Genomic DNA, 22,942 nt, shown 5'->3' on the forward strand with positions numbered 1-22,942 from the left:
TGTCTGTGTCGGGGCTTGAATCCTCTTTGCTGAGATGGAGTCCCTTGACTAGTCAGAAATTGGCGATTCTCTGCTAGCACACGTCCAGCAAGGTCTGCTGTGTATCTAGTGTAGTGCTTCATGTGAGCCGCCCAGCATGGAATTTGAAAAAGGAGAAAAGACCAGCTTTATTTTCTCTGTGAAATAGAGGGTGGTCTTCAGCCAAATACTATTGGTGCAGGAGAAATTTCTGAGCACACTATTAGTGGTAGACACTTAGATTGAGGAGCTCCTCAGAAGAAAATGATACCTTCTGGAAATAAAGATGGTCACAAAAAGCTATCCAATCGAATTTTAATTAGAATCTAAAGAGGCAGAAGTAATACATTGGGCTGTTTTGAGCCGTTAATCCTATATAGGTGGAGTAAATGGGGACACATGGGATCTGCTCTTTGAATCTTAATTTCTGATAGATATATCTAACCGCAGATTCCTCACTTTTTGACTATTGCCCAGGCTGTAGACTGGATCCATAAAATCTTCAACAGTACCCCTGTGCATCATAAACCTCCGCACAGACATCGTTCTGCTGCGAAAGTGGCATGCGGAGACCCTATAAGTGCACCAGGCACACTGACATCAGTTCCTTTTTCTCTGGGCCACCGGACATGGATCCAGAGCTACCCCTTGTCTCTTTGATACAGTTTTGCCTTAAAACAAAATCTTAAAACCAATGTGCTGGGAAAGTCACCCCTAAAATTACAGTGTTCAAATCTTGTAGAGACTGTTGTAAGCAAATGTATGTGACAGATTCACATCAGGTTTGCCTGTGGTGCCTTGCGTCAGAACATGATTCCGAGACCTTCAGCGACTGCGCCTTGATGAATCCCAAAGGCGTCTGGTAACACAAAGCCAAACTCTACGTTGCCAAGCGCCAGAAAACTCCACTTCTGATAAGAGACTTCTAGTTGCAGATTCATTATCTTCGAATTTCCCCCCAGGTGTCAGACTGAATCTGGAGATTTTCGTGAGCAGTACCCCTGCACGCCATTAGGTGGTGTTGATTGGCTCCGTGTCAGTCGTCTGTGCCAGATATGACGTTGCCGTTCCTGTAGAGGCACCACCCCAGTTCGCTGATGTCAATTCTTTTCTTTCCTTGCCAGCAAACTCTGATCCGAAGAGAGCTACCACTCAGACACTTTTAGACTGGCTTTTTTTTTTTTTTTTAACGTTTTGTTGAAGATTCTTTCGAGTGTTCTATTCCTGGTGTGTCAAGGATGTCATTCAGAAAGACCAGCTTCAAGCCTTGTGGATCCTGTCATCGGTCAATGTTAGTGACATATTGTAGGAAGTTGGCTCTGTATGTGCTATTTCAAAGTAAGGAATAGCATGCACAGAGTACAAGGGTTCCCCTTAGAGGTAAGATAGTGGCAAAAAGAGATAATACTAATGCTCTATTTTGTGGTAGTGTGGTCGAGCAGTAGGCTTATCAAAGGAGTAGTGTTAAGCATTTGTTGTACATACACACAGGCAATAAATGAGGAACACCCACTCAGAGACAAATCCAGCCAATAGGTTTTGTTATAGAAAAATATCTTTTCTTAGTTTATTTTAAGAACCACAGGTTCAAATTCTACATGTAATATCTCATTTGAAAGGTATTGCAGGTAAGCACTTTAGGAACTTTGAATCATTTCATTAGCATGTATACTTTTTACATAAAACACAATAGGCTGTTTTAAAAGTGGACACAGTGCAATTTTCACAGTTCCTGGGGGAGGTAAGTTTTTGTTAGTTTTGTCAGGTAAGTAAATCACTTACAAGTCTCAGGTTTGGGTCCAAGGTAGCCCACCGTTGGGGGTTCAGAGCAACCCTAAAGTTACCACACCAGCAGCTCAGGGCCGGTCAGGTGCAAAGGTCAAAGAGGTGCCCAAACCACATAGGCTATAATGGAGAGAAGGGGGTGCCCCGGTTCCAGTCTGCCAGCAGGTAAGTACCTGCGTCTTCGGAGGGCAGACCAGAGGGGTTTTGTAGGGCACCGGGGGGGACACAAGTCAGCACAAAAAGTACACCCTCAGCAGCGCGAGGGCGGCCGGGTGCAGTGTGCAAACACGTGTCGGGTTTTCAATGGTTTTCAATGAGAGATCAAGGGATCTCTTCAGCGTTGCAGGCAGGCAAGGGGGGGGCTCCTCGGGGTAGCCACCACCTGGACAAGGGGGAGGGCCTCCTGGGGATCACTCCTGCACAGGAGTTCCGTTCCTTTAGGTGCTGGGGGCTGTGGGTGCAGGGTCTTTTCCAGCCGTCGGGAAATGGAGTTCAGGCAGTCGCGGTCAGGGGGAGCCTCAGGATTCCCTCTGCAGGCGTCGCTGTGGGGGCTCAGGGGGGACAACTTTGGTTACTCACGGTCTCGGAGTCGCCGGAGGGTCCTCCCTGAGGTGTTGGTTCTCCACCAGTCGAGTCGGGGTCGCCGGGTGCAGTGTTGCAAGTCTCACGCTTCTTGCGGGGAGTTGCAGGGGTCTTTAAATCTGCTCCTTTGAAACAAAGTTGCAGTCTTTTTTGGAGCAGGGCCGCTGTCCTCGGGAGTTTCTGGTCTTTCTTGAAGCAGGGCAGTCCTCAGAGGATTCAGAGGTCGCTGGTCCCTTGGAAAGCGTTGCTGGAGCAGGTTTCTTTGGAAGGCAGGAGACAGGCCGGTAAGTCTGGGGCCAAAGCAGTTGGTGTCTTCTGTTCTTCCTCTGCAGGGGCTTTTCAGCTCAGCAGTCCTCTTCTTCTTGTAGTTTCAGGAATCTAAATTCTTAGGTTCAGGGGAGCCCTTAAATACTAAATTTAAGGGCGTGTTTCGGTCTGGGGGGTTAGTAGCCAATGGCTACTAGCCCTGAGGGTGGGTACACCCTCTTTGTGCCTCCTCCCAAGGGGAGGGGGTCAGATTCCTATCCCCTTTCGGCTCCATTGCGCATGGGTGTCGTCTCCATCTTAGATTGTTTTTTTTTTCCGCCATCGGGTTCGGACGTGTTCCTTTTCGCTCCGTGTTTCGGGTCGGAAAGTTAGTTAGAATCTCGGAAAAATCGTCGGTATTGTTTGCGTTCTGTATCGGGTTACTTACAACAGATAGACACCGACTTTGGAAGAGCTCCGGTGGCCCTTCGGGTTTTTTTTGATCCCCCGTCGGGGCCTGGTCGGCCCGGCCACGTGTCTCTTCAAGGCTGATGGAACGGACCCCATTCCGATTCTGCCCAAAATGTCACAACAAGTATCCGTATACAGATCAGCATCTGGTCTGTAACTTGTGTTTGTCTCCAGAGCACAAGGAAGATACTTGTGAAGCCTGTCGAGCGTTTCGGTCGAGGAAGACATTAAGAGACCGAAGAGCGAGAAGACTGCAGATGGCGTCAGCGCCGACAGGACAAGGGCGTTTCGAGGAGGAAGAAGAAACCTTCTCCATTCAAGAGTCGGACTCAGACGAGCTTGAGCCCGAAGAAACGCCGAAAACCATGAGTAAGACGTCGAAACACAAAACTCACGTGAAGACCACAAAGGCCCAGGGGACGCCACCGCCAACAGGCCATGGCTTAACCCGAAAAATAGGTGACCGATCATCGGCACCGAAAAAGGGCACACCTGTGTCGAAGTCATCCGACTCTGGTCGAGATACTGGCACGCAGCAATCTCGGGACCGAGACAGCGGCTCCGAGCAAGTTCGGCACCGAGACAGTGGCACCGAAATGAGTCGGCACCGAGACCCCACGACGCCGAAAATAAAGAAGGTTTTGTCGGAGCCCAAAAAGGCGACCGAAAAGGTTTCGATTTCGAAACACCCAGCCTCGGAACCAAAAACAGGTTCCTACACAGAGGAACAGGGGTTGTCCTCCCAAATGCTAGGACATAAGTTCGGACTTGAATCAATGGAGCCAGACTACACTCAAAGGAGGCTCCACATTCAAAAGGACACAGGGAAGATAAGCACTCTTCCCCCAATTAAAATGAAAAGAAGGCTTGCCTTTCAAGAAAAGGAGAAGCAGCCACAGGCAAAGGTGGCAAAACAAACAACTCCGCCACCATCTCCACCACCATCAGTGCACACATCACCGGTAGCCACTCCACCATTGATGCAATCCCCGACTCATACTGCAATGAGTCAAGATGATCCCGACGCATGGGACCTTTATGATGCCCCGGTATCCGATAACAGCCCAGACTGTTACCCTGCCAGACCGTCGCCACCTGAAGACAGTACATCCTACACGCAGGTGGTCTCAAGGGCAGCTGCTTTTCATAACTTCACCTTGCATGCAGAACCAATTGAGGATGACTTTTTGTTTAATACACTATCCTCCACTCATAGCCAATACCAAAGCTTACCTATGCTCCCTGGATTGCTAAAACACTCCAAACAAGTATTTCAGGATCCTGTTAAAGGCAGGGCAATAACTCCAAGGGTGGAGAAAAAGTACAAGCCAACGCCAACGAACCCTGTGTTCGATGGCATCTGTCGCTGTAGATACGCATGTTTTGCAATAGCTCGCTGTAGGAAGTTGGCTCTGTATGTGCTATTTCAAAGTAAGGAATAGCATGCACAGAGTCCAAGGGTTCCCCTTAGAGGTAAAATAGTGGTAAAAAGAGATAATACTAGTGCTCTATTTTGTGGTAGTGTGGTCGAGCAGTAGGCTTATCCAAGGAGTAGTGTTAAGCATTTGTTGTACATACACATAGACAATAAATGAGGTACACACACTCAGAGACAAATCCAGCCAATAGGTTTTTGTATAGAAAAATATCTTTTCTTAGTTTATTTTAAGAACCACAGGTTCAAATTCTACATGTAATATCTCATTCGAAAGGTATTGCAGGTAAGTACTTTAGGAACTTCAAATCATCAAAATTGCATGTATACTTTTCAAGTTATTCACAAATAGCTGTTTTAAAAGTGGACACTTAGTGCAATTTTCACAGTTCCTAGGGGAGGTAAGTATTTGTTAGTTTTACCAGGTAAGTAAGACACTTACAGGGTTCAGTTCTTGGTCCAAGGTAGCCCACCGTTGGGGGTTCAGAGCAACCCCAAAGTCACCACACCAGCAGCTCAGGGCCGGTCAGGTGCAGAGTTCAAAGTGGTGCCCAAAACGCATAGGCTAGAATGGAGAGAAGGGGGTGCCCCGGTTCCGGTCTGCTTGCAGGTAAGTACCCGCGTCTTCGGAGGGCAGACCAGGGGGGTTTTGTAGGGCACCGGGGGGGACACAAGCCCACACAGAAATTTCACCCTCAGCGGCGCGGGGGCGGCCGGGTGCAGTGTAGAACCAAGCGTCGGGTTCGCAATGTTAGTCTATGAGAGATCTCGGGATCTCTTCAGCGCTGCAGGCAGGCAAGGGGGGGGTTCCTCGGGGAAACCTCCACTTGGGCAAGGGAGAGGGACTCCTGGGGGTCACTTCTCCAGTGAAAGTCCGGTCCTTCAGGTCCTGGGGGCTGCGGGTGCAGGGTCTCTCCCAGGCGTCGGGCCTTAGGATTCATAGAGTCGCGGTCAGGGGAAGCCTCGGGATTCCCTCTGCAGGCGGCGCTGTGGGGGCTCAGGGGGGGGACAGGTTTTGGTACTCACAGTATCAGAGTAGTCCTGGGGTCCCTCCTGAGGTGTTGGATCTCCACCAGCCGAGACGGGGTCGCCGGGTGCAGTGTTGCAAGTCTCACGCTTCTTGCGGGGAGCTTGCAGGGTTCTTTCAAGGCTGCTGGAAACAAAGTTGCAGCCTTTCTTGGAGCAGGTCCGCTGTCCTCGGGAGTTTCTTGTCTTTTCGAAGCAGGGGCAGTCCTCAGAGGATGTCGAGGTCGCTGGTCCCTTTGGAAGGCGTCGCTGGAGCAGGATCTTTGTAAGGCAGGAGACAGGCCGGTGAGTTTCTGGAGCCAAGGCAGTTGTCGTCTTCTGGTCTTCCTCTGCAGGGGTTTTTCAGCTAGGCAGTCCTTCTTCTTGTAGTTGCAGGAATCTAATTTTCTAGGGTTCAGGGTAGCCCTTAAATACTAAATTTAAGGGCGTGTTTAGGTCTGGGGGGTTAGTAGCCAATGGCTACTAGCCCTGAGGGTGGGTACACCCTCTTTGTGCCTCCTCCCAAGGGGAGGGGGTCACAATCCTAACCCTATTGGGGGAATCCTCCATCTGCAAGATGGAGGATTTCTAAAAGTTAGAGTCACTTCAGCTCGGGACACCTTAGGGGCTGTCCTGACTGGCCAGTGACTCCTCCTTTGAGGCTCACCGCCAGGTGTGACAATTCCTGCCTGGGGGAGGTGTTAGCATCTCCACCCAGTGCAGGCTTTGTTACTGGCCTCAGAGTGACAAAGGCACTCTCCCCATGGGGCCAGCAACATGTCTCGGTTTGTGGCAGGCTGCTAAAACTAGTCAGCCTACACAGATAGTCGGTTAAGTTTCAGGGGGCACCTCTAAGGTGCCCTCTGGGGTGTATTTTACAATAAAATGTACACTGGCATCAGTGTGCATTTATTGTGCTGAGAAGTTTGATACCAAACTTCCCAGTTTTCAGTGTAGCCATTATGGTGCTGTGGAGTTCGTGTTTGACAAACTCCCAGACCATATACTCTTATGGCTACCCTGCACTTACAATGTCTAAGGTTTTGTTTAGACACTGTAGGGGTACCATGCTCATGCACTGGTACCCTCACCTATGGTATAGTGCACCCTGCCTTAGGGCTGTAAGGCCTGCTAGAGGGGTGTCTTACCTATACTGCATAGGCAGTGAGAGGCTGGTATGGCACCCTGAGGGGAGTGCCATGTCGACTTACTCGTTTTGTCCTCACTAGCACACACAAGCTGGCAAGCAGTGTGTCTGTGCTGGGTGAGAGGTCTCCAGGGTGGCATAAGACATGCTGCAGCCCTTAGAGACCTTCCTTGGCATCAGGGCCCTTGGTACTAGGAGTACCAGTTACAAGGGACTTATCTGGATGCCAGGGTCTGCCAATTGTGGATACAATGGTACATTTTAGGTGAAAGAACACTGGTGCTGGGGCCTGGTTAGCAGGGTCCCAGCACACTTCTCAGTCAAGTCAGCATCAGTATCAGGCAAAAAGTGGGGGGTAACTGCAACAGGGAGCCATTTCTTTACACTCGCCATCTGGTGTTGGGCCGGAGTGTTACAAGTTGTTTTTCTTCGAAGAAGTCCTTCGAGTCATGGGACCGAGTGACTCCTCCTTTTGTCTCCATTGCGCATGGGCGTCGACTCCATCTTCGATTGTTTTTTTTTCCGCCATCGGGTTCGGACGTGTTCCTGTCGCTCCGAGTTTCGGAACGGAAAGATAGCTAATTTCGGAAGATTTAGTCGGTATTGTTGCGTTCGGGATCGGCGTAGTTAGATTCAACACCGCATCGAAGATCGAAGAGCTCCGGTGCCCTTCGGGGTAGTTTTTCGATCCCCCGTCGGGGCCTGGTCGGCCCGACCGCGTGCTGAAAAACGCCGATGGAATGGACCCCGTTCCGTTTCTGCCCCAAATGCCACAATAAATACCCCTATACAGACCAACACTTGGTCTGTAACCTGTGCCTGTCACCTGAGCACAGTGAAGACACCTGCGAGGCCTGTCGTGCGTTCCGGTCCCGAAAAACACTCCGAGACCGTCGAGCCAGAAGACTTCAGATGGCGTCCGCGCCGACAGCCCACCGAGAGTTCGAGGAACAAGAAGAGGAAGGTACCTTCTCGATCCAAGACTCAGACTCCGAAGGATTCGACGATACACAAACCGTGAGTAAGACGCCGAAAACCACACAGAGGAAGATTTACAAGGCCCAGGGGACGCCACTGCCATCAGGCCATGGCTCCACCCATAAATTCGGTGACTGACCGTCGGCACCGAAAAAGGCCCAAACAGTGCCGAGATCGTCAGACTCCGGCACGCAGCCTTCTCGGGACCGAGAAAGTGCTGGAGACAAGCCTCGACACCGAGATGCCGGTGTGGACGCCGAGACAGCGGCACCGAAGAAGATCGACGCCGAGAGGTTTCGGCCCCGAAAAAGAAAAAAGTCACCTCGGAGCCGAAAAAACACGCAGACAGGGTTTCGATGCCGAAACAAACTGCAAGCGACCCAGCTTCAGGCTCTTATACAGAAGAGCACTCGCTAACCTCCCAAATGCAAAAGCATAGGTTTGAGGAAGAGCTACAATCAACTGATGTGGACCATACGCAAAAGTGTATTTTCATACAGCAGGGGACAGGAAAAATAAGCACCCTTCCCCCCATTAGAAGAAAGAGAAGGTTGGAGTTCCAAACTGAACAGACACCACAACCAAAAGTGGTGAAAAGAGTTACCCCACCACCCTCTCCTCCGCCCGTGATTAACGTCTCACCAGCACAAACTCCATCACACTCCCCAGCTCACACCACCATAAGCCAGGGTGACCAAGATCAAGACGCATGGGACCTATACGACGCCCCAGTGTCAGATAACAGTCCGGAGGCATACCCTACGAAGCCATCTCCACCAGAGGACAGCACCGCGTATTCTCAAGTGGTGGCTAGAGCAGCACAATTTCACAACGTAAGCCTCCACTCAGAACAGGTCGAGGATGATTTTTTATTCAACACTCTCCTCCACCCACAGCTCATACCAAAGCCTGCCTATGCTCCCTGGTCTGCTCCGGCACGCAAAAGAAATCTTTAAGGAGCCGGTCAAAGGTAGGGCTATCACACCAAGGGTGGAAAAAAAGTATAAGGCGCCTCCTACAGACCCGGTTTTCATCACTACACAGCTGCCACCAGACTCTGTCGTTGTAGGAGCAGCTAGGAAAAGGGCCAACTCCCTCAAAACCTGGAGATGCACCACCCCCAGATAAAGAAAGCCGCAAGTTCGATGCAGCTGGTAAGAGAGTCGCAGCACAAGCTGCAAACCAGTGGCGCATCGCGAACTCCCAGGCACTACTTGCGCGCTATGACAGAGCCCACTGGGACGAGATGCAACATCTCATTGAACATCTGCCCAAGGACTTACAAAATAGGGCAAAACAAGTGGTTGAGGAGGGACAGACCATTTCCAACAACCAGATCCGCTCCTCCATGGACGCTGCAGATACAGCTGCACGGACAATTAATACATCTGTAACTATCAGAAGGCATGCATGGCTCCGAACGTCTGGATTTAAACCAGAGATTCAACAAGCAGTTCTCAATATGCCTTTTAACGAAAAAGAACTGTTCGGTCCAGAAGTGGACACAGCGATTGAGAAACTCAAAAAAGATCCGGACACTGCCAAAGCCATGGGCGCACTCTACTCCCCGCAGAGCAGAGGCAATTACAGCACATTCCGTAAAACACCCTTTCGAGGGGGGTTTCGGGGTCAGAGCACACAAGCCAGCACCTCACAAGCAACACCGTCCAGTTACCAGGGACATTATAGAGGAGGTTTTCGGGGACAATATAGAGGAGGGCAATTCCCTAGGAATAGAGGAAGATTTCAGAGCCTCAAAACCCCTACTACTAAACAGTGACTCACATGTCACTCACCCCCTCCACACAACACCAGTGGGGGGAAGAATAAGTCATTATTACAAAGCATGGGAGGAAATCACTACAGACACTTGGGTTCTAGCAATTATCCAACATGGTTATTGCATAGAATTTCTACAATTCCCTCCAAACATACCACCAAAAGCACAAAATTTGACAACACACCATTCCAATCTCCTGGAGATAGAAGTGCAGGCACTATTGCAAAAGAATGCAATCGAATTAGTGCCAAACACACAAATAAACACAGGAGTTTACTCCCTGTACTTTCTGATACCAAAGAAGGACAAAACGCTGAGACCAATCCTAGACCTCAGAGTAGTGAACACTTTCATCAAATCAAACCACTTTCACATGGTCACACTACAAGAAGTATTGCCATTGCTAAAACTACACGACTACATGGCAACTTTAGACCTCAAGGATGCTTATTTCCATATACCAATACACCCATCGCACAGGAAATACCTAAGGTTTGTATTCAAGGGAATACATTACCAATTCAAGGTACTGCCTTTCGGATTAACAACCGCACCAAGAGTCTTTACCAAATGTCTAGCGGTAGTCGCTGCACACATAAGAAGGCAGCAAATACATGTGTTCCCATATCTAGACGACTGGCTAATCAAGGCCCATTCGTTAATAGAGTGCTCAAATCACACAAATCATATCATACAAACCCTCTTCAAACTAGGGTTCACCGTCAATTTCACAAAATCCAAAATTCTGCCGCGCAAGGTACAACAATACATGGGAGCCATAATAGACACATCAAAAGGAGTAGCCACTCCAAGTCCCCAAAGAATTCAAAATTTCAACACCATCATACAACGCATGTATCCAACACAAAGGATACAAGCAAAGATGGTACTACAACTCCTAGGCATAATGTCTTCATGCATAGCCATTGTCCCAAACGCAAGACTGCACATGAGGCCCTTACAACAGTGCCTAGCATCACAATGGTCACAAGCACAGGGTCACTTCTAGATCTGGTGTTAATAGACCGCCAAACTTACCTCTCGCTTCTGTGGTGGAACAACATAAATTTAAACAAAGGGCGGCCTTTCCAAGACCCAGTGCCACAATACGTAATAACAACAGATGCTTCCATGACAGGGTGGGGAGCACACCTCGATCAACACAGCATACAAGGACAATGGAACGTACATCAAACAAAACTGCATATAAATCACCTAGAACTTCTAGCAGTTTTTCAAGCACTAAAAGCTTTCCAACCAATAATAGTTCACAAATACATTCTCGTCAAAACAGACAACATGACAACAATGTATTATCTAAACAAGCAAGGGGGGACGCACTCCACGCAGTTAAGCCTTCTAGCACAAAAGATTTGGCGTTGGGCAATTCACAACCAAATTCGCCTAATAGCACAATTTATACCAGGGATCCAAAATCAACTCGCAGACAATCTCTCTCGATCACCAACAGGTCCACGAATGGGAAATTCACCCCCAAATTCTGAACACTTATTTCAAACTCTGGGGAACACCTCAGATAGACTTGTTTGCGACAAAGGAGAACGCAAAATGCCAAAACTTCGCATCCAGATACCCACACAAACAGTCCCAAGGCAATGCCCTATGGATGAACTGGTCAGGGATATTTGCTTACGCTTTTCCTCCTCTCCCTCTCCTTCCTTACCTGGTAAACAAACTCAGTCAAAACAAACTCAAACTCATATTAATAGCACCAACTTGGGCAAGGCAACCCTGGTACACAACGCTGCTAGACCTATCAGTAGTACCCTGCATCAAATTGCCCAACAGGCCAGATCTGTTGACACAGCACAACCAAAAGATCAGACACCCAGATCCAGCATCGCTGAATCTAGCAATCTGGCTCCTGAAATCCTAGAATTCGGGCACTTACAACTTACCCAAGAATGTATGGAAGTCATAAAACAAGCCAGAAGGCCATCCACCAGGCACTGCTATGCAAGTAAATGGAAGAGGTTTGTTTGCTACTGCCATATTAATCAAATACAACCATTACACACAACTCCAGAACATGTAGTGGGTTACTTGCTTCACTTACAAAAATCTAACCTGGCTTTCTCTTCCATTAAAATACACCTTGCAGCAATATCTGCATACCTGCAGACTACCTATTCAACTTCCCTATATAAGATACCAGTCATTAAAGCATTCATGGAGGGCCTTAGGAGAATTATACCACCAAGAACACCACCTGTTCCTTCATGGAACCTAAATGTTGTCCTAACTAGACTTATGGGTCCACCTTTTGAACCCATGCACTCCTGCGAAATACAGTTCCTAACCTGGAAGGTGGCATTTCTCATCGCCATCACTTCCCTAAGAAGAGTAAGCGAGATTCAGGCGTTTACAATACAGGAACCTTTTATACAACTACACAAGAATAAGGTCGTCCTAAGGACCAATCCTAAATTTTTGCCAAAGGTTATTTCACCGTTCCATCTAAATCAAACAGTGGAACTTCCAGTGTTCTTTCCACAGCCAGATACCGTAGCTGAAAGGGCACTACATACATTAGATGTCAAAAGAGCATTGATGTATTACATTGACAGAACAAAAAACATCAGAAAGACTAAACAACTATTTATTGCATTTCAAAAACCTCATGCAGGAAACCCAATATCAAAACAAGGTATAGCCAGATGGATAGTTAAATGCATCCAAATCTGCTACCTTAAAGCTAAACGACAGCTGCCCATTACACCAAGGGCACACTCAACCAGAAAGAAAGGTGCTACCATGGCCTTTCTAGGAAACATCCCAATGCAAGAAATATGTAAGGCAGCCACATGGTCTACGCCTCACACATTCACCAAGCACTACTGTGTAGACGTGTTATCCGCACAACAAGCCACAGTAGGTCAAGCCGTATTAAGAACATTATTTCAGACTACTTCCACTCCTACAGGCTGATCCACCGCTTTTGGGGAGATAACTGCTTACTAGTCTATGCAAAACATGCGTATCTACAGCGACAGATGCCATCGAACTGAAAATGTCACTTACCCAGTGTACATCTGTTCGTGGCATCAGTCGCAGTAGATTCGCATGTGCCCACCTGCCTCCCCGGGAGCCTGTAGCAGTTTGGAAGTTACCTTCAACTATTTATATATGTATCATCTCAACCTTAAATAGGTGAATACTTAGTCACTCCATTGCATGGGCACTATTACTACAATTCAACTCCTACCTCACCCTCTGCGGGGAAAAACAATCGAAGATGGAGTCGACGCCCATGCGCAATGGAGACAAAAGGAGGAGTCACTCGGTCCCGTGACTCGAAGGACTTCTTCGAAGAAAAACAACTTGTAACACTCCGGCCCAACACCAGATGGCGAGCTATTGCAAAACATGCGAATCTACTGCGACTGATGCCACGAACAGATGTACACTGGGTAAGTGACATTTTCATTATATTACGCAGCAGTTAACACCAGACTCTGTGGTTGTTGGGACAGCTCGCAAGAGAGCAAACTCTCTCACCTCGGGAGACGCTCCACCTCCAGACAAGGTGTCGCGTGGGCTCTCATTATCCTAAATGAGACTACTGGATTTCTAGGCAGCAGGATCGATAACGGTGTGGGGGACTGAGTCTGACCCACGTGTAAGGAACTCTGTCACCCTAAATCCGGTTGTTGCTCCGGCTAACTAGCAGTGCCTCATTTCTCCCACGGGGAAGAAATGATTGGGCAGCCGAGCGCATGACATCTTAGGAACTTCTCAGGGAAGTCGTGGTCACTCAGATCCAAACCGACTCTCTCATTCACTATATGGTCTCATATACAAATGACAAAGACAGTATAAGTTTTATATAATGTTTTAATAAAACGACTGTATTTTAGATATTAAGGCGTGAGCCGCAATAACCAGAACAATACAACATAGTAGGATTGATATAGTAACCAGGAGAGTAAAACATAGAAATAAAGCTATCATAATTCCTAACCGTTTCTGCTCTCCCTCTGCTTGTTCTATTTAGAGCACAGCATGTTAAGCTTTCAGCTTGCCTTTCTGTATCACTAGGGAGACGGACACACTCCTACCTGAGCAAAGGCCTGTGATCTGGTTCAGCATCTGCAACGAGGCAGTCAGCGTCTAGTTGTGGTTCCCTGGTCGGAATCTCCCTCTCTCACGTATTGGGACAAGGAAGTGATTTTATAACTAACATGTCATTGTGATCACAAAATGTTCCTACGCAGGAATGGCAAGTCTAGACTCCTACCACGTCTATCGGCAATGTACCAGACTGTATCCTTGACTAAAGCACAGAGTGAATATGTTATGAAGAACTCCAGTGCGGAAGTAGGCAAAACAGTGTGATATGAATAAAAAACACCGTAGAACTGGCTATTCTGTAAAATAACAGTACGAAGCCTAATAGAAAGCATTTAGAGCAAAGTGCACAAAGGCTCTAAGCTGTTAGCAAATGAATAAAATATATTTAGGGCAAAGTGCACAGAGGCCTAAGGCCTGAAGCTAATGCTCAAAATATACGTAAAACTGACCACACTACACCCTCCCCTTGTCGGTAGCAAGTGGTTCCAATAACATAAAAAACATAACCTAAATTTAAACACAACATTTCGACAAGATGAGAAGACAACAAAGTCATAAATTTAGGAAACATGTGACGTTGGAGCGAATTGCAATATAGTGTCAATTTAGTCGGAAAAAAAATCCAATTGTCAGACAGAAGCAATAGAACGTAGAAGCTCCTCCACTTCAAGATATGTCAATATCGGAAGATCCACGCCACAAAGTACCATGGAGCAGGTGTGTTCCAAAGCCCCAAAACCATTCAGGGCGGCACCCCGTGTAGTGCCAAGGAAAGAGACAAAACCATCTTCCTCCAGGAAGGGAATCTCATAATCCGCTTCACGAAGCAAACGCAACCGCAGTGCACAAGACTGGGAATGAGCCCTAATCGGGAACATCAACAGATCAAGATCAACCACTGGCGAGCGCTGCAGTGAGAGACAGAAAGCCAGTGCATGTTCAAACGAGCACCAAAGGCATCGAAACACGGGTTGCACACAATCCAAAACCGGTCTGAATGACAAAGACCAGTCACACTCCAAATGAGCCAGGAGTGTTGCTCCAAAACGCTGCATCATGCGTTCACGACACAGCTGCGCTGATGGGAGCAGCAATACAGGATCTCGTTGCGGCGGGACAGCCATTGCGAAAAAATAGTAACAATAGCAAAACTCCAGCCAATAAAGCCAAAGTAATTGGGGAAACCCCCAAAAATGCTTCCGAAAATAGAGTGTATAGCCGAAGGTATCAAACCGAATATGGAAGAGAAGGTGTGAACAAAACCAACACCAACGGCTTTGAAAAAATGAGCAATACCAGCAGTGCTGGATGCATTAAATATACGTCCCACAAGTTCACCGAAGTGACTCGGAAAGTTAGTATTCAAAAGGGACTGTATCTCCGCCGATGACCTTGCCACTTGAAGTGCGTAGGTCTCGCTAGCAGATGTAAGGGCCACATGCTTTTGAAACCATAAAGCTTTCAGCCGACTCATATTGCTACTTCCAAGGTTGATTTCGACAAGTTGAGGCCAGATGTCCGCTACCTCCCTAAATTCAGTAGGGGGGGAAACAACACATTCCCGCAGCACGTAACGGCCTTGTTGACGACAACGACGTAAACTATTCCGGCACGCATGCCACAGCAGCGTTCGCTGTTAAGAACAATGTAACTGCCGTTAGAAAGCACCTGGAAAGTGTTTTTAATTACCGGGACTGGAACTCCCTTCAGATAACAAGCTAAGTTAGCAATCGAAGCATTACACGCTCCGTGCAAGGACAGCTGTTTACAAACCATGGAATGGCTAACCGAAGCTTCGCATTCGCTACCGCTAAGAAAAACTTTCCGCAAACCATTAACACATCTGTACTGAAAAGGAAGCTCCCACACCTCGTGTATGTAACTGTCACCCAATAGTTCATATCTACCCACCGGAATGTGCTTCAAACAAGAAGTAAATTGCAGAGTGGAGATAGGCAAATTAATAACCCCATGAATCAACCACTCAGCTGACGGAATCTCCAATAGCAGAAGAGACAATGCTGTCAATCGTGTAAGAGTCCAACCCAGCTGCATGATAGATCGTGTCTGACTCTGCCCATAAACACGGTCAGAAAGGGTATGCATGCCATTATCAACAACAGACAAAGTCTGCAGCAGATTTTCTTGATCAATCTGTCTTAACCGGGCTGCAGCCTCCTGCTGGGAAAGTTTCCAAAACTCATTATACATTGCGTATAAGAACCTTTTTTTCCGGGGCACCTTGGGACCTGACAAGAAATCTTGTAAATCAGTACCATTAGACAGTAACTTGAGGTGTGACTTAACTGCACCCAGCGGGGAGTACTTCAACCATTGTTGACAAAGTTTCCCCACACTGTATGTAGTTATTATATCTGCATGTTCTGGCGAAATGTAACGAGGGTCCGCCCTACTAGTCCTGAACCCCCCAGAAGAGGTAACAAAACGCTGATGACACTGATTAGTGTCTACAGGCCACAATAACCACCCGCCCGGATGTAACGATGAAGCGTTAAGCGTACCATTCTGGACCCAATGCGTAAATTCACTAAAAGTAGCATTCACATAGTGCTGCCAGTTATTTAATTTAGAAGGGACAGGTATGCTAGGCAAAGTCAATTCTCTAATCGACGCCAAGCCCAAACAACTAGTCTGTTGTACTGTCATTGAGGAAAATCATTTGCACAGGGATAATGCATGCCCGAAATAATGTGTTCGATGGCATATGTTGCTGCAGATACACATGTTTCGCACAGTCCGCTGCCTGGTGTTGGGCTCGGAGTATTACAAGTTGTTTTTCTTCGAAGAAGTCTTTTTTGGTCACGGGACCGAAGGACTCCTCCCTCTTCGGCTCCATTGCGCATGGGCGTCGACTCCATCTTAGATTGTTTTTTTCCGCTGTTCGGACGTATTCCTTTTCGCTCCGTGTTTCGGTTCGGAAAGTTAGTCAGAATCTCGGAAGAAAGCGTCGGTATTGTTCCGTTCGGTATCGGGATAGTTAGGTACATCGACACCGATCATCGGAAGACTTTGGGGTAGCTTAGATTCCCCCATCGGGGCCTGGTCGGCCCGACCGCGTGCGACATCGAAGCCGATGGAACGGACCCCGTTTAGTTTCTGCCCAAAATGTCACAGTAAGTATCCTTATACAGATCAGCACTTGGTCTGTAACTTGTGCTTGTCCCCCGAGCACAAGGAGGATACCTGTGAGGCCTGTCGAGCCTTCCGGTCCAGAAAAACACTCCGGGACCGAAGAGCCAGGCGTCTACAAATGGCGTCCACGCCAACAAAACAACGTTTCGACGACGAAGAGGAAACATTCTCGGTTCCGGAATCAGAATCCGGAGACTCCGACGTCGAACAACAGCAACAAACAGTGAGTAAGACGTCGAAAATTAAAACCATCGAGAAGACAAAAGCCCAGGGGACGCCACTGCCAACAGGCCATGGCTCGACCCATAAAACCGGCGACCCGTCGAAGGCGCCGAAAAAGGGCACGCCCATAGCGAAGACACCCGACTCCGGTCGAGGGACCGCCATGGAGCAACCTCGGAGCCGAGATAGCGGCTCCGAGAGGCAAAAACAAGATGCCGGCACCGAAAAACATCGGCACCGAGACACACTGCCGAAAGCCACAAAAATTCTGTCGGTGCCGAAGCCGAAAATAGATTCTCTCTCGGCGCCGAAAAGTTCCACACCTTCATCCTACACAGAGGAACAAGGAATAAGTGGCCAGATGCACAGATTTGGACAAGAGCTCCAAAGTGTAGAATCAGACTACACACAAAAGAGACTGTACATCCAGCAAGACACAGGGAAGATATCAACCCTTCCCCCAATAATGAGGAAAAGAAGGATCGGACTTCTCAAGGATGACGCACAACCACAAGCCAAAGTGGTTAAAAAAGTCACGCCTCCGCCCTCTCCACCACAACAGGCATCGCCGGCACAAACACCGCCACAAATGCACTCACCAGCGCAAACTACCATAAGTCAAGATAATCAGGATCAAGACGCTTGGGACCTATATGACACCCCAGTGCCGGACAATGATCCCGATTCATACCCCACAAAGCCGTCACCGCCAGAGGACAGTACCTCATACTCGCAACTGGTAGCTAGGGCTGCAGAATTCCACAATGTCCAACTGCATTCCGATCCTATAGAGGATGATTTTTTATTTAACACCCTCTCGGCTACACATAGCCAATATCAATGTCTCCCAATGCTACCAGGGATGTTACGGCACGCAAAACAAATTTTTGAAGAGCCCGTAAAATCAAGAGCCATCACCCCAAGGGTGGATAAGAAATGCAAACCACCACCCACAGACCCAGTGTTTATTACTTCGCAGTTACCACCTGACTCCGTAGTAGTAGGGGCAGCTCGCAAGAGAGCAAATTCCCATACATCTGGCGACGCCCCACCTCCGGACAAAGAAAGCAGAAAATTTGATGCGGCAGGAAAAAGAGTAGCATCACAGGCAGCCAACCAGTGGCGCATCGCAAATTCTCAAGCGCTGCTGGCCAGATATGACCGCGCACACTGGGATGAGATGCAACTTCTCGTAGACCATCTTCCCCAGGAATACCAAAAAAGGGCGCAGCAAATAGTTGAAGAGGGACAAACGATCTCAAACAATCAAATCCGCTCTTCACTGGACGCAGCCGATACTGCAGCGAGAACAGTCAACACTGCTGTCACCATAAGGAGACACGCTTGGCTCCGCACTTCAGGCTTCAAACCTGAAATCCAGCAGGCTGTCCTTAATATGCCCTTCAACGAGAAACAACTTTTTGGCCCTGAAGTGGACACAGCCATTGAAAAACTTAAAAAGGACACAGACACAGCCAAAGCCATGGGCGCACTCTACTCCCCGCAGAGCAAAGGCTCTTTTAGAAAAACTCCATTTAGAGGGGGGTTTCGTGGCCAACCCACAGACACCACCAGCCAACAAACAAGAACCACACCATATCAGGGTTCATTCCAAAGGGGAGGTTTCAGGGGATATAGAGGGGGTCAATTCCCAAGGAGTAGGGGGAAGATTCCAGACTCCAAAAACACCTCCACCTAAACAGTGACTTTCAAGTCACACAACCCCTTCACTCAACACCAGTGGGGGGAAGACTAAGCCAATTCTACCAATCTTGGCAGCAGATTACAACAGACAATTGGGTATTAGCAATAATCCAACATGGCTATTGCATAGAATTCCACAAATTCCCACCAAACATCCCTCCAAAAACACGTAAAATGTCACCACAACATTTAGAACTTTTAGGACTAGAAGTTCAAGCACTACTGCAAAAGGATGCAATAGAGTTAGTACCAGTACAACAAAAAAACACAGGAGTTTACTCCCTGTACTTTCTAATTCCAAAAAAAGACAAAACATTAAGACCAATATTAGATCTCAGGACACTAAATACCTACATCATATCGGACCACTTTCACATGGTCACACTACAAGACATCATTCCACTGCTCAAACAGCAAGATTACATGACCACATTAGACCTAAAAGATGCGTACTTTCATATACCGATACACCCTTCTCACAGAAAGTACCTAAGGTTCGTATTCAAAGGAATACATTACCAATTCAAAGTGTTGCCATTCGGAATAACAACTGCACCAAGAGTGTTCACAAAATGTCTAGCAGTAGTAGCAGCACATATCAGGAGACAACAGATACATGTGTTTCCTTACCTGGACGATTGGCTAATCAAGACCAACACAGTAAAAAAGTGCACAAACGACACCACATATGTCATACAAACCCTTCACAAACTGGGTTTCTCCATCAACTATACAAAATCACACCTCGAACCGTGTCAGACACAACAATATCTAGGAGCAACCATCAACACATCAAAGGGAATTGCCACTCCAAGTCCACAAAGAGTGCAAGCATTCCACAAGGTAATAAGTGCTATGTTTCCAAACCAAAAGATACAAGCAAAATTTGTGCTAAAACTTCTAGGCATGATGTCATCATGCATAGCCATTGTCCCAAACGCAAGACTACACATGCGACCCTTACAACAGTGCCTAGCATCACAATGGTCACAGGCACAGGGTCAACTTCAAGATCTGGTGTTGGTAGACCGCCAAACATACCTCTCGCTTCTATGGTGGAACAGCAACAATTTAAACAAAGGGCGGACATTTCAGGACCCAGTGCCTCAATACGTTATAACAACAGATGCTTCCATGACAGGGTGGGGAGCACACCTCAATCACCACAGCATTCAAGGACAATGGGATGTACACCAAACAAAATTTCATATCAATTACCTAGAACTGTTAGCAGTATTTCTAGCGTTAAAAGCCTTTCAACCCATAATAACACACAAATACATTCTTGTCAAAACAGACAACATGACAACAATGTATTACTTAAACAAGCAAGGAGGAACACACTCAACACAATTGTGCCTCCTAACACAAAAAATATGGCAGTGGGCGATTCACAACAACATTCGCCTAATAGCACAATTTATTCCAGGAATCCAAAACCAACTAGCAGACAACCTTTCGCGAGACCACCAACAAGTCCACGAATGGGAAATTCACCCCCAAGTTCTGAACAAGTACTTTCAAATTTGGGGAACACCCCAGATAGATTTGTTCGCAACAAAAGAAAACGCAAAATGCCAAAACTTCGCATCCAGGTACCCACACCGCGAATCACAAGGCAATGCTCTATGGATGAGTTGGTCAGGGATATTTGCATACGCTTTTCCCCCTCTCCCTCTCCTTCCATATCTAGTAAACAAGTTGAGTCAAAACCAACTCAAACTCATACTGATAGCACCCACATGGGCAAGACAACCTTGGTATACAACTCTACTAGACCTTTCACTAGTACCGCATGTCAAACTACCCAACAGACCAGATCTGTTAACACAACACAAACAACAGATCAGGCATCCAAACCCAGCATCATTGAATCTGGCAATTTGGCTCCTGAAATCCTAGAATTCGGACACTTAGACCTCACACAAGAATGCATGGAGGTCATAAAACAAGCTAGAAAAGCTTCCACTAGACACTGCTATGCATCTAAGTGGAAAAGATTTGTTTGCTACTGCCATACCAATCAAATCCAACCATTGCATGCCTCTGCAAAGGACATAGTGGGATACTTACTACATTTGCAAAAAGCGAATCTCGCTTTTTCATCTATAAAAATACACCTTGCAGCAATATCTGCTTACCTACAAACTACTCATTCATCGTCTCTATTTAGAATACCAGTTATTAAAGCATTCATGGAAGGGCTAAAAAGAATTATACCACCAAGAACACCACCAGTTCCTTCATGGAACCTTAACATCGTCTTAACAAGACTCATGGGTCCACCTTTCAAAACCCATGCATTCCTGTGAAATGCAATATCTAACCTGGAAAGTCGCATTTCTCATTGCAATCACATCCCTCAGAAGAGTAAGTGAAATACAGGCATTTACCATACAAGAACCATTTATTCAAATACACAAAAATAAAATAGTTCTAAGAACAAATCCAAAATTTCTACCAAAAGTAATCTCACCATTCCATTTAAATCAAACAGTAGAATTGCCAGTGTTCTTCCCACAACCAGATTCCGTGGCTGAAAGGGCACTACATACATTAGACATCAAAAGAGCACTAATGTACTACATTGACAGAACAAAGCTAATCAGGAAAACAAAACAACTGTTCATAGCTTTTCAAAAACCACACATAGGAAATCCAATCTCTAAACAAGGCATTGCTAGATGGATAGTCAGATGTATTCAAACATGCTATCTTAAAGCCAAAAGAGAATTGCCTATTACACCAAAGGCACACTCAAACAGAAAGAAAGGTGCTACAATGGCCTTTCTAGGAAACATTCCTATGAGCGAAATATGTAAGGCTGCAACCTGGTCTACGCCTCATACATTTACTAAACACTACTGTGTAGACGTACTAAATGCACAACAAGCTACAGTGGGCCAAGCTGTACTAAGAACATTATTCCAAACTACTTCAACTCCTACAGGCTAAACCACCGCTTTTAGGGGAGGTAACTGGTTTATAGTCTATGCGAAACATGTGTATCTGCAGCAACATATGCCATCGAACTGAAAATGTCACTTACCCAGTGTACATCTGTTCGTGGCATTAGTCGCTGCAGATTCACATGTGCCCTCCCGCCTCCCCGGGAAGCCTGTAGCCGTTTAGAAGTAGATCTTAAATCTTAAACATTTGTAAATAATTATTATAAACTTTTTATGTACATACGTATTCACTCCATTGCATGGGCACTATTTATAGCAAACAACTCCATCCTCACCCTCTGCGGGGAAAACAATCTAAGATGGAGTCGACGCCCATGCGCAATGGAGCCGAAGAGGGAGGAGTCCTTCGGTCCCGTGACCAAAAAAGACTTCTTCGAAGAAAAACAACTTGTAATACTCCGAGCCCAACACCAGGCAGCGGACTGTGCGAAACATGTGAATCTGCAGCGACTAATGCCACGAACAGATGTACACTGGGTAAGTGACATTTTCAATCTCTGCCTTGCATCTGCCAATTTTTCGTACCCCAAACACTTTTCAAGTCAACAGTCTTCAACCAGTATTCATATCCTTCGACCGAAAGTTTAGATACAAACGAATTAGAATACAGTAATTTAGTATCGGTCAACAAAATGTGCTTATTAGAATACGGTGTCACTTTAAAATAGTAAGACTTAGCGTTACGCTGATCATGCCCAGAAAAATATGCAAATTTATCATAATACGTTTTAGAACTCCCTTGTGGAGGAGTCGAGCAATGTTCCCATTGTACATAATTAACGATGGACTTAGGGCTACTCGCTTTGTGAATGAAGTGGTGTCCATAATGGGTGTAGCAAAACATATCACCATGATTATCTTTAAATTGGTAAGCATCTTCATCGTCATAGACAGTATAATATTGCAAATCTTTTAGCATAGCATCTACTGTCTTCACATCCCAATCATCAGAAACAATGCCTGGAATAACAATATCATTCATTGATAACTTAAGAACATACGGTATTTGAATCAATTCAGTGGGACCATATATATCAAACATTACTTTATCCCACACAATTCCATCCGGAATTGGTATCGCAGAAATGTTCACATTGGATATGTCTCTTTGAACCATATGAGACGAAAAATGTGGTCTCAACACAGTCTCCACGTGCTCAATGTCTGATCGATCAGGAAGAAAATGACCATGTATTACCAGAAAAAAGGTAACCACAAATCCCAACCATAAAAAAATAGTCAGTACAGCCATAAAAAGCCACAAATGGTTCCAAGGAACAACAAAATATGTACGTTTAAGCCAACTTAGTAGCTTACGTGGACCTCGGATCGAAGACAGCGAAGACGAAGAGCTG

At 46.6% G+C, this 22,942-nt stretch overlaps 1 protein-coding gene across 2 annotated transcripts in view; it reads left to right on the forward strand.

Annotated features, from left to right (window-relative positions):
* CDK4 (cyclin dependent kinase 4) overlaps window positions 1–22,942 on the forward strand; it is a 369,431-nt gene that overhangs the window by 161,300 nt on the left and 185,189 nt on the right. The window lies entirely within an intron of this gene.

Source organism: Pleurodeles waltl, chromosome 4_2 (assembly GCF_031143425.1).
Source record: "Pleurodeles waltl isolate 20211129_DDA chromosome 4_2, aPleWal1.hap1.20221129, whole genome shotgun sequence".
NCBI classification, from domain to species: domain Eukaryota; kingdom Metazoa; phylum Chordata; class Amphibia; order Caudata; family Salamandridae; genus Pleurodeles; species Pleurodeles waltl.